Raw genomic sequence first — 15,987 nt, 5'->3', positions numbered from 1 at the left:
TCGTGGCAATGCGATCAATCTCTGCTGTGAAATTTAGCTTGACTCCTTTATGCGTACTTATCAAGAATTTCATCTTCTTGTTCACTACCAGGTCTTTCATGTCCTCCTTGCATGCTTTAGTAATCTTTGATTCTTGTGCCTTGAATCTTGTGTCATCTTCTTGTAAATTAAGCTTCTCTGCCATTTCACTGGGTTTAGTAGATCCTGCGCACTTGCTAAAGCTTTGTGTAAGCATCACTTCTTGAACTTCTTGCTGGTCCTTGACTTCGTCGATAGCTTCGGTCACTGACACCTTGATTGTTTCCTCTTGTGCACTAGAGTTGTCTGAAGACTCCTTATCTGCGTCATTTCCCCAATCTAGACGATCCGAAATGTCATGAGACATATCCTCTTCATTTATCTTTTCTCGTTCATCGTTTTTCGCTCGTGTATCACTCTGATCTGATTCTTTATCAATCACTACTCCCATCATGAAATACGGAACTACATCGTATCCGTCTTTGTCGCAAAACTTTGTTGTGGGACCATCTGGAATCGCACAGACATCTAGTGCGGCAATAATGTGTGTCCATTCTAATGGTTCAAGAACTTCCTCTGGAAAGGGTTCACCAATGTAAGTTTCATCTTCAATCGCCCTTTCTAAGACACATTCCTCGCGTTTCAGGCTTCCACAATTTGAAGCTCCACACATCCATAGCTCTTTGGGTTTACCTGCCCAAGGTGGAAGTTCTGTTCCTGCTAATGTAGCTGAATCAAAATCCTCGACAGGTGTTCGATTCACGTCCTTGTAACTATGGTCTTTCAAGTTTACTCGTGTCGTGGTTTCCTTGTGTCTCAGGTATATGTGGTCGTAACCCCAATCCTGGACCATTTTTAGATGTCTCATGAATGGTCTTCCCAGTATGAGATCATAGTTGCTCTCCTTGCCAAAATCAACAATAGCAAATGTATGCTCATACTCAATCCTGCAAGAAGTCACTATGACTTTCTCTAAGAGTCCCAAAGGTTTCTCCATATGTCCATCAGCTAGTTGGAGTTTCAGCCTTGTTTTCCTAATTGCCGGTTTTCCCCATTTCTTCCATATTTCTTTTGTGGCAATGGCCACCCTTGCTCCGCTGTCAAGTATTGCCATCATTTTTACTCCCTGGAATTCAACTGGTAAAGTTGTGTTCACATCCTCTCCTTCACAATACTCTCCAACCTTGTTCAAAGGTACCGGTTTTGCATTTTTTTGCGGCTTATTCAGCTCTCGTATCCCTTCTTGGAGCTTTGAAGTTGGGACTTTTACGCCAAATTTTTCTAAGCATTTTCCTACCGTTGCCCACATATCTGGTCGTAGTCTTAGAAGCTCAGCTAGGGTGATAGTGCATGTCACTGGTGTTGACAAAATCTCTATCAATCCTTGCGAGTCCATAACTTTTTCTGAAGAGATTCCTCGTGAGGGAAGCGCTCTAATCTCAGATTTTGCTTCATATTCTCCTAAGTATGAAGGTAAGGTCTTCAGAAAATGAGGTTTACTCTCTACTGTTCTAACAGAGCGTCTATCTCCCCAGTATGAGTGCAGATTTAGGTCTATCCGAGATCCTGCCTCAAATTCCTCTATGGGAGGATTCCTGATGTCCTTTTCCCCATGTCTAATTAGCTTGAAAACTTAGCTCATTTTCTAAGTTTTCCTCTCTCACTTGTTTCCAAAACTCATCATAATCTTCGTCTCTTTTATAAGACCTCTGTATCACAGGATGAAAACTTCCCATCTCCTAATCAGTTATGTTTATCACTATGTGTTTATCCCTATTCGTTTTCTCAGCTTTTTGCACACTTTTAGCGGTTTTAGCTATCTGTTCATGTGGTGAAGGGATAGAATTTGTTTGAGTTGGGTTTCCGGTCTCATGCTCTAGTTTTTCTCTCGGTGATTCTAATAGAGCTTGTGCCATCTCGATCATTTTCTTACACATCTCTAGTCTCTGCTTTTTGAGTTCCGCGTTCGGATATGTCATCCAACGTTGTTCCTGGGTTTGAGTGTTATTTACTCTTGCTTTGTAAGCTCTCATCAGTGCGTCCAATGGTTCGTGTACCTTTTCAACTAACACCGACCCTTCCAAGCTCACACTTGTTGTTTCCTTGCCGTTTTTTGTCTTCTCCTTTTCAGAGTCATCTTCTCGAATTCTGTTTTGACTCTCTAATTTCTCTAATCTTTCTCTCATTTGTCTTAACTCTTCTGCTAAGATTGCTTCCTCACGTTCTTTTCTCACTTTCATCCTCGCCTTCCTAGCTTTCCATGTTTTACGTTGTCTTCGTGTAGCGCTTGGAATTGAAGGAGTACGAGCGGAAGTGCGACGCGAGAGAGAGTGCGAGAAGAAGAGCACGACGATATGGTGAACTCGCTCTACTGTAATGTGTAGAGCATAGTGAGTTCTTATTAGGTTTTTACAAAAGAATATGTGTACATACCTGGCGGCCCGCCCACTTACCTGGGCGACCACATTGGGCTTTATACCCCAACAACCTCCCACTTAAAGTCCAATGTGCTACTTTAAGTGTGAGAGAAGCTACTATACAAGCTAATATACAAGAGATGTAGAGAAGTGATGTACTACCCTACACCTAACTGCTTGCGAAAATGCGCAAAGCTCTCTGAGGGAAGTCCTTTTGTAAGTAGATCAGCAGGATTTTCTCTAGTGTGAACTTTGACAAGCTGAAGTTGCTTATCCTCGAGCATTTCCCTGATGAAATGATACTTCACATCCACATGCTTTGTCTTTGAGTGATAAACTGGATTGCGAGCCAATTGTATAGCACTTTGACTATCACAATATAACACAGGCATCTCTTCTTTGATTCCCAAATCTGTTACTAGTCGATTAAGCCAAATTGATTCTTTGCATGCCTCTGATGCTGCAATATATTCAGCCTATGTAGTAGACTGAGTAACACAATCTTGTAATCTAGAACGCCATGATACTGCTCCACCAGCCAATGTAAAGACATACCCTGACGTAGACCTTCGGTTGTATAAGTCACCTGCATAATCCAAAGACTCTGAGATGCTTGTATGAGGGAATTTTGCCTGACCATACCATCTCTGGCACTGAATCCTTCTGCAAAACCTTGCTAGGAGATCTATTTACAAGATGAACAGCTGTTGATACAGCTTCAGCCCAAAACCCATTTGGCAGCTGTGCATTAGACAACATACTTCTGACCTTCTCTTGTATGGTCCTATTCATCCTCTCAGCAACACCATTTTGAGGAGGATTGTAAGGAGCAGTAAGTTCACGTTTTATACCTTTTGACTCACAAAAGTCCTGAAAGGCCTTTGAAACATACTCTCCACCATTGTCAGTGCGTAAGCATTTAAGCTTCTTGCCACTCTGATTCTCCACAAGTGTCACAAACGTTTTGAAAACACTAAACGCTTCATCCTTGTGCTTGAGAAAGTAAACCCATACTTTCCTCGAGTAATCATCTATAAATGTCATAAAGTAAGAAGCTCCCCCTAGAGATAGGTTAGGCATAGGTCCACACAAATCACTATGAACAAGTGCCAACTGTGTATCTCTTCTATTGCTTCTATGCTTATGTGGCTGCTGTGTTTGCTTACCATAAAAACAATGTTCACAGAATTCAAAATCATCAAATGAAAAGCCAGGCAAATAACCAGAACGAGACAAGATTTCCATTCCCTTCTTGGACATATGTCCTAACCGGCTATGCCACAAAGAAACGTTCGGCTGCTCGGTTACATTGATTACATTTTTAGAGACATTTGATACATAAATCATGTAAAGTCCTCCAGACTTTACTCCATGTGCTACTGTCATAGAACCCTTGGATATCTTCCACATGTTCTGTCCAAAAGTGGTGATGTAGCCACCATCATCAAGTAAACCTGTGCTGATCAAGCTCTTTGTAATTGCGGGAACATGTCTCACATTCTTCAGCGTGAAAGAAGAGCCATTCTGAAACTTCAATTGAACATCTCCAACACCTAAGATCTCACATGTCTGCCCATTGCCTAGCCGAACATGATCTTTAGTGGTCACATAAGAGGTAAAACACTCCTTGTTTGGAGACACATGAAGTGATGCCCCTGAGTCTATAATCCAATCACTTAGTGCATTTCCATCAGATGCTGTAAGAAGAGCTGAGTCCATTGTATTCTTCAAGAAGTAGATGTCTCCTGACACTAGACTGTCATCCTCTGCAATAGTGTTTGTCACATTTATTTCTTGAATCTTCACTGAGGACTTGTTCTTCTCACCATGGTCTTCAGCTTTCTCTTTGCCTTTATCTGTTTTCCATTCTCTGCAGTCTCTTTTCATGTGACCCTTCTTGCCACAATGGTAGCATTCTATGCCACTCTTGCCTTTAGCACTGCGAGACTTGCTACGAGACTGATTCCTCTTTCCACCTTTGTACTTTTCTTTGGTCCTTCCACTGACAACTAAGGCTGTTCCTTTGCCTTTGTCCATTGTCTTTCTGTTGGTTTCTTCAGTAAGCAGACTTCCTTCTACACCTGCTATATTCAAACCATCTGGAGGTGCAGAATTACTCAAAGCTGTGCGAAAAGTGTCCCAACTTTCCGGCAATGTGATCAACAAGAACATAGCTCTAGCAGGTTCATCAAACTTGACACCTTGAGCTGACAACTGACTATAGATTGTGTTGAATTCATTCAGATGATTGGACATAGGTGTCCCTTCTTTCATCTTCAAGTCAACAAGATTCTTAAGCCAGTATACCTGTGAAGCTGCACTCTGCTTCTCATAAAGATCACTTAGCTTTAACCATGCTTGATAAGCCGACATCTCGTCTGCTACATTGAAGTAAACGCTTTCTGCCAAAGTCAGCATAATGGTAGAAAGTGCCAATTTATCCATTTTGCTCCATTCATCTTCGTCCATATATTCTGGTTTTATCCCCTTGAGCATTATAGGTTTTATCTGCTTCTTTTGTACCAACACGTGCCAAATCTGCTTCTTCCACAATGGGAAATTGGTTCCATCCAGCTTCTTGATATTGTAAAGAGCAGTGTCCTGTGATCCAGCCATAGCTACGCTTCACAGTAGTTTACTTTCCTGGGAAAAATTTGGCAGAGTTTCCCCTGTAAAGTGACCTCTGAACCAATATCAACCTGTCAATTGAACCAAGAAAGCTTCAGATTCTGCAGAAATTTTGGCAGAGTCTCCTTTGTAAAACGGCTCTGGTGTACTAAAAACAGACCAAAAAATAGCTCAAAAAACCATTGTCTCTCTAACACTGTAAGCTGTGGGTAAACCTGTCCTACACCTGTACTGTCTCTGACTGTCCTATCACTGTCTTGTAAGCATAGACTGCGACAATGCCTCAACAGCAGTAAAGCAAAGATGCAATCCCAACTGTCTAACTCACAGTCAATACATCCTAGCTGCCTATCTAAGGTTGCTCGAGGGATCTCTCCAAGACCTGTATCACCGAAAGGATCTCAACATTCGAGAATCCCCCAGCTCAATAAAACCTCACTCAACCCTCAACAAAGGCTGCAGTAAATCTGACAGTACATAGACTTCCCACAAAGTCATACATCCACAAATTTCCCACTGTATGCTGTAACCGCTGCGGCGGTTGTTTGCTGTGTGACTCACAGCCAGCAAACCCTCAACAGACATACATCATCTCTGACAATACATCCCATGTGGAAGTACCTGTAATGTCAGGATGAAATCTGGAATATCAAGCAGCAAACACAAGCTACCTGATGAACTAGTGGATGTCGCCTACAGTCTATGTGTAGATGCGCCCGTGTCGTATGTGACACGCCTCTAAGAACTGTGAGCCGTCCTTTGATGTGTAGACAACCACAAATCAACACTCTGGGAGTGTTGATATCCTCAGCACATGCAGTCGTAGGCCAAAAACCCCAAATTTGCAGAGTCGGATCTGCACCCGCTGAGACCACGTAGTCAAAAATGGCTTGCGCAAAACTTTGTCAAAGCCGAACGGTGATCGAGATTTGGGGCCGTGTCTTTGCCTGTCGAATTTCACTCCAATCTGAGCTGGTGACTCTAGCCTCCTGCAGTGCTGCCCGAGCCTCGATCTGAGCTCTGATACCAGTTCAAGGAGTACGATCGGAAGTGCGACGCGAGAGAGAGTGCGAGAAGAAGAGCACGATGATATGGTGAACTCGCTCTACTGTAATGTGTAGAGCATAGTGAGTTTTTATTAGGTTTTTACAAAAGAATATGTGTACATACCTGGCAGCCCGCCCACTTACCTGGGCGACCACATTGGGCTTTATACCCCAACGGGAATATCCGTTTTAGGCTCTTCACTTGACGGGGTTTCAACAGCTTTTTGCGTTTTTAATCTCGTCATGGCTTTAACAGGCACAATATTATTGTGTTCGGAGCTGCTTGGTAACTGTACGGTAGGCTCAGTATTTTTTGCAGCCTTTGCTACCCTATTTGGGTTCTGTGGACAATCACAAATGAAATGATCTGTGGCACAACTGAGGCAATAAACATTGATTGGCACAACTTCTGTGTGTAGACAATCGTTTATCAAATGGTTACCACCACATTTATTATAGCCTAACCTCGTTTGTAGGGCTTCTGGCTTTTCTTGGTGGCTGTAAGCAGGTTGCCACTGTGCTATACCTCTCTGTGCAATGAACCTCACCGTTTTTCCGTCCATGTTATAACTTTCCTCTGTTGGTTGGGCCATAGGCGGTAATGGTTGTTTTGGCCTTACCATTCCCTGTGCTCCATATCCCGTTTTTGCTCCTAAAGGTTAGTATATCCTAGGCTCATTGTAATAGATTGGGGTCATTACTAGCGGTTGCATCCTCGGTTGGACCACCATTGTTGTGTTTCTCAGTCCTATAGGTTTGACCTTTGACATAAGTTGTGGTTGTCCCCGGACGACTGGTGTTACTCTCTCAAAACTTGGGGGTACTGGCAATTTCTCGTGTGCATACCTTGGTGCTTGTATTGGTGCTAGTGGTCGTTCATAGGGTCTATCTCGTACGGACCCTATGTAATAGCACTCCTCTGTTGTGTGATTGGTCCAATTCTGATCTTTCTCATACCACATGGGTTTCCTAAATTCTGGCTTAACAATAGGAGCAAGTTTTTGAACCAACTCCTCTATTAGCTTTTCTTGATCTAGATCAAATCCTATAGTTGGCTTAGTCGTGGACTCTATTGTCTATGATGAATCACTGTACTGAGAGAACGAGCCGGCCTCATGTATGTGGTCTCCTAAGCGTAGCATTTGTTCTCCAAGACCTTTTGTAGCTTCTTGTCTAAGAGTTGCTAGTGGATTTATCTCCATACGATCTCCTAACGAGACGTGTTCCCTTAATCTTTGTTGGTTGTTCTGGAGGTATCTTCCAGATCTCGAATACATTACTCCTTCTCGAGGAGTCTGACTTTTCAGTCTTTGCAGTTTGTTATTCCTAATTTCTGTGGTCAAACGTGATCCAAACTGAATGACACTTGGTTAATGGGATTGTTTGATCAGATGGAAGACTTCTGTCAACTTCACTGAGAAATCTGTTCCAGATTTGCCAAAAAAGACTATATATGCATATAGTGTCTTTTTTCACAGATTTTGGAGATTTTTGTTCTTTTGATTCTCTGTGTCACCCTAACCCTCTACCAACTCACAAAAATCAATTTGACCACCACTGTTTGTGCAAGCTAAGGTCAGATTAGGCTTTTCTTGTCAATTTTCGACTTTTGACTTTTTTTGGGTCAAATGTGCTCCAAATGATATGAAATTTGAAACACAGGCTCTAAACAACAGGTCAAAAGGATCTGTGTTAGCAAAAATTCAAAATTTTCCCCAGATTTAGGGTTGAGACATCATACGCGTATGATGTCACTTTGCCCAATTTTGGTCAAAAGTTGATATGTAAGTTGTGTACTATGTTTGCAAGAAACTTGTCAAGTCAAAACTTGAAAATCACCCTCAGAGTTGCCAAAAGACATCATACACGTATGATGTCTAACATCATACGCGTATGATGTCTTTTTTTTTCTTTTTTTCTTTTTTTTTTTGGGCTCAAAATTACCTTTGAGACATCATACGCGTATGATGTCTAAGTGCTCAATTTTGATCCAAACTTGATATTTAAGATGTGGACTATGTTTACAAGCTACTGGTCAAGTCAGAAACTAAAAATCACCTCCAAAAGTGCAAAAAGACATCATATGCGTATGATGTCTACTGGTCCAGATTTCAAATCTGTTTCTGTCAAGTGTTCACACTGTCTAGAGTATCAAATATATGTGGTTAAAACAAAATTTGAAACTCTATTTTGCTTTAAAACTCAGGTTTTTGGTTTTCAGTCTCCTAGGTTCAAATCACCCGTTTTCTCTCAAGTTAATTGTCCAAACTCTTCCAATCTTGCTATGGGTGATTAAAACACTATGTTGTATCAGCTTGCAAGGTCAAAAGTTAAAATTTGTTCACAAATACTCAAGTGGTTATCATACGCATATTCTTAACGTTTTTTCTCCTCTCTGACTTGGTCTTTTAGGTTTCAAGGTGTGTTATAGACCTTATCTCAAGTCATACTTAGGTTAAAACCCCCCTTCCAAACCCTCTGGTAATGTCAGATTTTCAGTTTGGGTCTCTGTTTAGCCCTCAAGACATCATACGCGTATGATGTCTTTTTTTTAATAGAAATTGGATATTTTTGCTTTGCTTACTCTCAGCATCACCCTTATACTCTGTCCACTCACAAGAATCAAGTTGAACTCTATTTGTGCAAGTTATGGCCAGATTAGGCTTTTCTTGGCAATTTCCCGATTTTTGACTTACTTGAGGTCAGATGTGATCCAAATGAAATGAAACTTGAAATACAAGCTCTAGAAAACTAGTACAAAGGATCTGTATTAGCAAAATATCAAAATATGCCCAGAATTAGGTTAGAGACATCATATGCGTATGATGTCTTTTTGCTCAATTTTGGTCAAGATTCAATATTTAAGTTGTCAAGTCAAATTTGAAAAATCACTTCAGCAAGTGCCAAATTACATTATATGCGTATGATGTCTTTTGTCCCAGATTTTGCCAGTTTTCAATTTTAAGCTTCTCCAAGTGTTTATCTTTGAGTTTCAAGTGTTTTTATCAAGTCTGAATGCAAAAATGAGCTCTGAATCAATTTTCCCTATTCTTTGCGTTTTTTGCACTCTGACTTGGTATTTTGAGTTTCTAGAAGTGTTAAAGCCCTTGTTTTATGTTGATCTTAGGGTAAAACCCCCCTTCTGAACACTCAGGTAATGTTAAATTTTTTGTTTTGGTCTCTGTTTAGCCCTTAAGACATCATACGTGTATGATGTCTAAAGTTGTAGATTTCCAGTTTTTTAGCACAGAACTCTTCCAAGAGCTCTCTTAAGTGCTCAGCAATACTCAGTTGCACAGAAAATTTGTAACATTTAATGGCCTAATAACTTATGTGTAGCGGAAATTAGCATGAACATAGTGGGCATTTCATTAGAATAGATTCCTAATGAGAATTACAAGAGTGCTTGGGTGGAGAGAGCAACAAAAAGCATAACACCTAGTTAGATAGCATTGACAATACTTTCAAAAGAGAGAGAAATTAAGCTATTGACAATAGTTGAGGACCGGATTTGCATGGAGCCGGTCCCCCCTCCAAAAGGATTTGTATTATGGTTTCTCCCATCAAGAGAGACATTGTACAATACAATTCTTTGTGTTCCTTCAAGACTAGCTAGTGCAATGAAGATGGAAGCTTCATGCACCAAGCAAAACACTTAATCAAACACAACTTGAATTATCCCCGTTCTCAGACCCAAGACCTCACACACCTTCGAAGATGGTGAGAGCTAGCAGGGTATGAGAGTAGATTGAGAGGAAGAAGGAGTATCTTACGAGAAAGATGTACATCTCCTCACATAATCACTCATATTAGCATAGCTTAGCTTAGTAATTATCTTGGTAGAGGAGATGAGCATGCATTGAAGCTTGGCTCTTGGTTGGATTTTCATCCACATGCCAAGAGAGTGTTGATGTAGGCTTCTATCTCACAAGCTTGGAGTAGGTGATGAGCTCTCCATTAAAGCTTGGGAGGAGATAGAGTATTCTTCCTTCACACATGGTCAAGTGTGAGTGTGTGTGTGTCAATGCCAAGCAAAAATCACCCCCCTCTCTCTCTTGGGCAAGCCCTTGTTGCTAATTTGGTCTGGCTTTTGCCTCATTGGACCTCCCCAAGTCAAGCCAATGGGTATTAAGCAGCATAAGTGATAGCCTTCTGACATGTGTCCCCCTTTCCCCTTTTGTGAGAGATTTAGGTAATTAAATAATTAAACTAAACTCTCATTGGACCCCTTTGCCTCCTGGCCAATAGAAATCAGGCAAGCCATGGGGCTTCTGAATGCTCATTGGACCCTTTGGGAGACTGCCCAATAGTCTTCTAGGAGATTTAATTCTCATTGGTTTCTTTTATTAAATGTTTTTAAATTAATTAAACTACATTTACTCTAGCTTAATTCTCATTGGTCCACTTCAAGGGTCTTCCAATAGGAATTGGGCACACCTTGTGGGCATCTGGGCTAGGGAGCTGACATGTGTCCCTCATTCCCTTTGTGTAAAGGGAGCCTGTGTGTGTGTGTGTGTGTGTGTGTGTGTGTGGCTTTCTCTCTCATCCCCTACCTTTGGGGCTCGCCCTCCCATGTAGGGATGTGCAAAGACTTTTAGGGAACACACAAAGCATCCAATTTTCCCTAGGGTTGACCTTTGGACACAACCTTTGAATTTTGGAACCTTCGCATTTTGGAAGTCTTAATGGGCTGAACCTTAGGGTATTTTTAGTGCATTGTTGCACATGGGTCTTTTGCAGATGGGCCCCCCTTTGGATCCCTATTTTCCCTCCTTTGGATCCCTATTGTGGCCGGTCTGCTAGCTTAACCAATATTCTAGCTTTTTCTCCCCTGGCACTTCCCCACATTAAATGATCAGTTTAATATGAGAAAATCATTTAGGAGAATTAGATATTGATTATTATGACATTACCTCTCTCTTGAAATCATAGTCGTCCTCGACTATGGTGTAGAGAATATTCATGAGTCCTTTTCTTAGCGGGTAGAGGATCCCTATGTTACCCTACGACATCATTCCATAATGGATGACTAGTCCATTTGGAACTTGAGAGCCTGAGGCTGCCGCAAGCATGTGTGCACATTAGTCCTATCAATCTTCCATAGTAGAGTGACAAGCTCTACTTGGTGTTTGGGAGACGTCGTCTCCGCAAACTTGATCTAAGCATGCATACTACTTCATTTTTGTGCACAAATAAAGAAAAAGAGAGTCTTATAAGACAAAAATTTTGTTCATTTTTAACATTTTGTACATTTGCTTACTCTTGGGAAGCATTGTAAGCATTGACAAGGTTTAGGTTATCCTTTAATTGTATGCCTTGCATCCATCTAGCATCTTCAAAAGGATAATTCTTAAACTTAATAAGATATCGTCGGATAGTCTTACCGCCTCTTAATACCTTGTCTTCATGTCGGAGAATGGACTCGGGCTGCAGCACCTCCTCTTGGTCCTCGATCTCCGGTGGGTCTTCAATAGTTGGTTCTTGAGGTGGCTCTCCTTTGTAAGGCTTTAATAGCCTCACATGAAAAGCATTGTGTATGCGCCAATGATTGGGCAACTTAAGTTGATAGGCCATCTCATTGATTGGCCTAAGAATCTGGAAGGGACCATAGTACCTTTTTTCTAGTTTAGCATAGTACTTTTGGTGGCCCGTAGTATTCTTGCTCGTCGTGTGCCTTGATCGAGCCTTGGGAAACTTTAACAAGACCCAATCGTTTTCTTTAAAGGCTTGGGCTCTTCTTTGCTTGTCAGCAGCAGCCTTTTTCCTTTGCTGTGAGATAGAGATAACGTCCTTAATCTTTTGGAAAGATTCTTGTAGGTCTCGGCTATACTCATCTGCAGCGAAGATCTTCCCATGTACCTTAAGTAGCAAGGGACTTTTTGATCTTCCCTCAATTACCTCGAAAGGTGCTTTTCCTGTGGAAGTATGTACAGTGTTATTGTAAGCATACTCTACTAAGGGTAAGTACTTCTCCCATTGGGATCTTTGATCTACTGCCGTTACATAGGCTTTTAGTAGATCGAGAATGGTTAGGTTAGCTATTTCACTTTGGCCATCAGTTTGTGGATGATAGGCCGAAGAGAAGTTTAGCCTTGTTCCTAAATTCTCAAAGAGACCCTTCCAGAAATTACTGGTCATTCTAGGATCTCTATCCGACACTATGGACATTGGCAGGCCATGGTACTTGAAATTTTGTGAAATGAAGAGGGTTGCCATTTGATGGGCTTTGATAGTCTTTTTGACAGGTATAAAATGAGCTTGTTTACTGAACCTGTCTACTATCGTCCATATTCCCGTATTCCCATGGATAGACTTAGGCAATCCAAAGATAAAATCCATGGATATGCTCTCCCATGGTGAATTAGGGATTGGCAAGGGTTGAAGCAATCCAAGTTGCTTCCCTCTATCAAATTTTGTCTTTTGACATACCACACATTTGGAAACATACTCTTGTATGTTCACTTTCATGGTAGGCCAATAGAAATATGTTTCAATTCCCTTTAAGGTAGACTGAATCCCTCTATGCCCCGCATACGGGGGAGCATGAGATTCATACATTACTTTCTCACGTAGTGAGTTAGTAACGCATAGTCTATTGCCATAGATAAGATAACCATCTTGTAAAGTAAATGGTTCTTCTTTCTTCCCTAATGCAAGGGCTGAAATTACATCTCTAAAATCGGGATCAATAGCATACTCATCTATCATTGAAGATAGATCATTGTGAGTTGCTATGGAAACCGCATTCACTCTCGGTCGTCTTGAGAGTGCATTGGCTACTTGATTATGCTTGCCAGCAATGTGAGCAATATGAAAATGAAATTGCGAAAGGAAATTTGCCCACCTCATTTGTTTGTCGGAGAGCTTGGTCTGTGTCATGAAGTACTTAAGACTTTGGTGATCCGTTCGCAGAATGAAAGGAGTCCCCAATAAATAGTGCTTCCATGAGTCTAAGGCATGTAGAGCTGCAAGGAGTTCCTTTTCGTATATGCCTAGAGCTTGCTCAACAGGGTCGAGCCTTCGACTCTCATAGCCTATGGCGTGCCCTTCTTGGAGCAAAACAGCTCCAAGGCAATCACCACAAGCATCACATTGGACCTCAAATGGTTTTGAGAGATCCGGTAGTGTAAGCACAGGTTGAGAGATAAGCTTTTCTTTAAGCTTTTCGAAAGCATTGTTCTCCTTAGCAGACCATGTATACCTAACACTTTTCTTTGTTAGGTCATGTAATGGTCCCGCAATTTGTGAGAACTTTTCTATGAAGCGTGTATAGTATGCACACATACCTATAAAGATTCTTAGTTCATGAAGATTCCTTGGTTTAGGCCATCCTTTTATTACCTCTAACTTGGATGGATCCATTTGGATGCCATCTTGAGAGATAATGTGACCTAAATACTGAATCTCTTGCAAGAAAAATTCACTTTTCTTTCGCTTAACATAAAGTTTATTCTCTCTTAAAACTTGAAATATTACTTGGAGGTGTTGCTTGTGTTTCTCCAATGAATTAGAGTAGATGATAATATCATCAAAGAACACTCCAGTGAAGGTTCGATGAGGCCTGAACAGCTTCTCCATCAAGCGGTTGAATGTGGCTGGTGCATTGGTCAATCCAAAAGGCATGACAATGTATTCGTAAAGACCAAATGTAGTACGAAATGCGGTCTTTACAATGTCTTGATCAACTATCCTTATTTGATGATAGCCACTTTTTAGGTCAATCCTACTGAAGTAGGTCGATCCTTGTAGCTTATCAAATAGGTCTTCTACCCGTGGAATGGGAAACCTATTCTTGATAGTGATCCTATTTAGTGCTCTATAGTCGATACACATATGATATGTGCCGTCTTTCTTTTGCACTAATAGCACAGGTGAGAAAAATGGAGATGAGCTAGGCCTAACCATGCCCTTCTCAACTAACTCATGTACTTGCCGCATAATCTCCTCTTGTTGAGCTTGAGAAACTCTATAAGGAGGTTTATTAGGCAGTGAACTTCCTGGAAGAAGTTCAATTGCATGGTCATCATTACCTCGTTTAGGAGGTAGCTCACAAGGGATGTCGTCAATAAAAACATCTTGAAACCCCTTGAGAAAATTGTATAACTCTAATTCCTTTTGGCTGCTTTTATTTTCTTTTGCTAAAGCATTAGGTTCATTTTGAGAATCTTTAACAAAAATCACGTACATGGAAATAGAGCTTTTTATTGACTTGTTGAAAGCTGGTGTATGTACAATGGGGATGGTGTTACCCATCTCCTTAGCATCTATATACATGTCTTTTTCCCTAAACTTAAAGGAGATTCTCCTTTCAGGAAATTTAACATCGGCAGCCAGGTGGTCAAACCATGGTGCCCCTAGGATTACATCCTCATGCTTGAGAGGAGAGATAAAGAAGTCCTCTTTGTCCACATAGCCTTGGACATGAAGCCTCAATTTCCCAAGTAAGGGAGTGACTGAAGCTTCTTGCCCCTTGAAGGCACTGTCTGCGGGTAGGACATCTCCCATCTTGTAGGATTGTATTCCTAGCTTGGTGGCCAACTGTATAGATATAAAATTGTTAGTAGAACCAGGGTCAAAGAGAATAAAATCATCATGCTCTCTTACCTTTCCCCAAGCATGGCATAGAGAAGATCCTTTGTGGTGAATTTGGTGAGTCTCCTCCTCTTGGATTTCAACCAAAGAAGCTCTAGGAGGATCTTGGCGGTTGTTCTTTTGGGGACAAGCGCGGTACGCATGCCCTTGTTCGCCGCACTTGAAACACCGGTTATCCTTACGATAACGCTCAAGCTCTTCAGGAGAGAGTTTATTCTTTCCTTTGTAAACTCCCTTCTCTTTAGCTTTGTTGGAATTGCCCTTAGGAGACTTTTGGACATTGTCCTTCCCCTTAGGCTCATTGGAACCCTTGTTTTCCGGGGGCTTATTATTTCTTTTACCCCCCGTTTGGAAATTGATTCTAGAGGCCACCATAGTATGGTGTATTACCGCCGATATGGTACGTGGCCTTTGGGAGTTGACATACTCCGCCATTTCTTCGGTTAAGCCCGCACAAAATTGTTGCTTTTGCTCTCCAAAATCCAACTTTTTGAAGACAGTGGCTTTGAGTTGTAGGTCCCAGAACTTGTCTACATATTTGTGGATGGATTCATTGGGAGAGAGCTTTAAGCTTCGCCATTCGTTGAGTACTTTGTCTTTGGCATCGGTGGCCAAAAACTGCTTCATAATGGAAGCTCTTAAAGCCTTCCATGTTCGTGGAGCTTCACCGTTGGCTCGTAGGCTAGACCACCATTGTCTGGCGGACTTTTGAAAGTGCATAGCTACATGGTGTAGCTTAGAGGACTCCGTGAAGCCCTCATCTCCAAACGCCGCATCAAATTGCTGGATAAAGGCCAAGACTTTGTCCGTAGCACTGAAGGTGCCATCATAGGTAAGGAAAGAGATGCTCTTCCCTCCCTCTTTGAATTTCTTCAACTTGGACGACCTCTTCCATGCGGCATAGGATTTCCAATGGCCTCTTCTTTTTGATGGTTCAAAAGTTGCACCATCACTTTCTTCAGAAGGTGAAGAATTTGAAGAAGGTGGAGAAGAGGGTGACCTCTTTCTCTCCTTTTTCTTGTCTTGATCTTTGTCGTCTTCACCATAGCTTTCATAATAGGAAGAGGATGAAGAAGATGGAGAAGAGGGTGTCCTCTTTCTCACCTTTTTCTTCTCTTGCTTTTTATCATCCCTCTTTGAATTGTGGTGAGGAGAAGAATACGACGGTCTTCTCCGCTTTGGTGGTGATGGAGAGCGTTTAGCCCGCCGTCTTCGTGGAGCCATCTCCGCCGAGGTGGCGGGAGACTCACTTCTTTCTCGTTCCTTCGGTAGAGGCTCTTAAGTTC

Source organism: Adiantum capillus-veneris, chromosome 5 (genome assembly GCF_014529385.1).
Source record: "Adiantum capillus-veneris isolate H3 chromosome 5, ASM1452938v2, whole genome shotgun sequence".
In the NCBI taxonomy this organism is placed as follows: Eukaryota; Viridiplantae; Streptophyta; class Polypodiopsida; order Polypodiales; family Pteridaceae; genus Adiantum; species Adiantum capillus-veneris.
Note: the sequence above shows the minus strand (reverse complement) of the source record.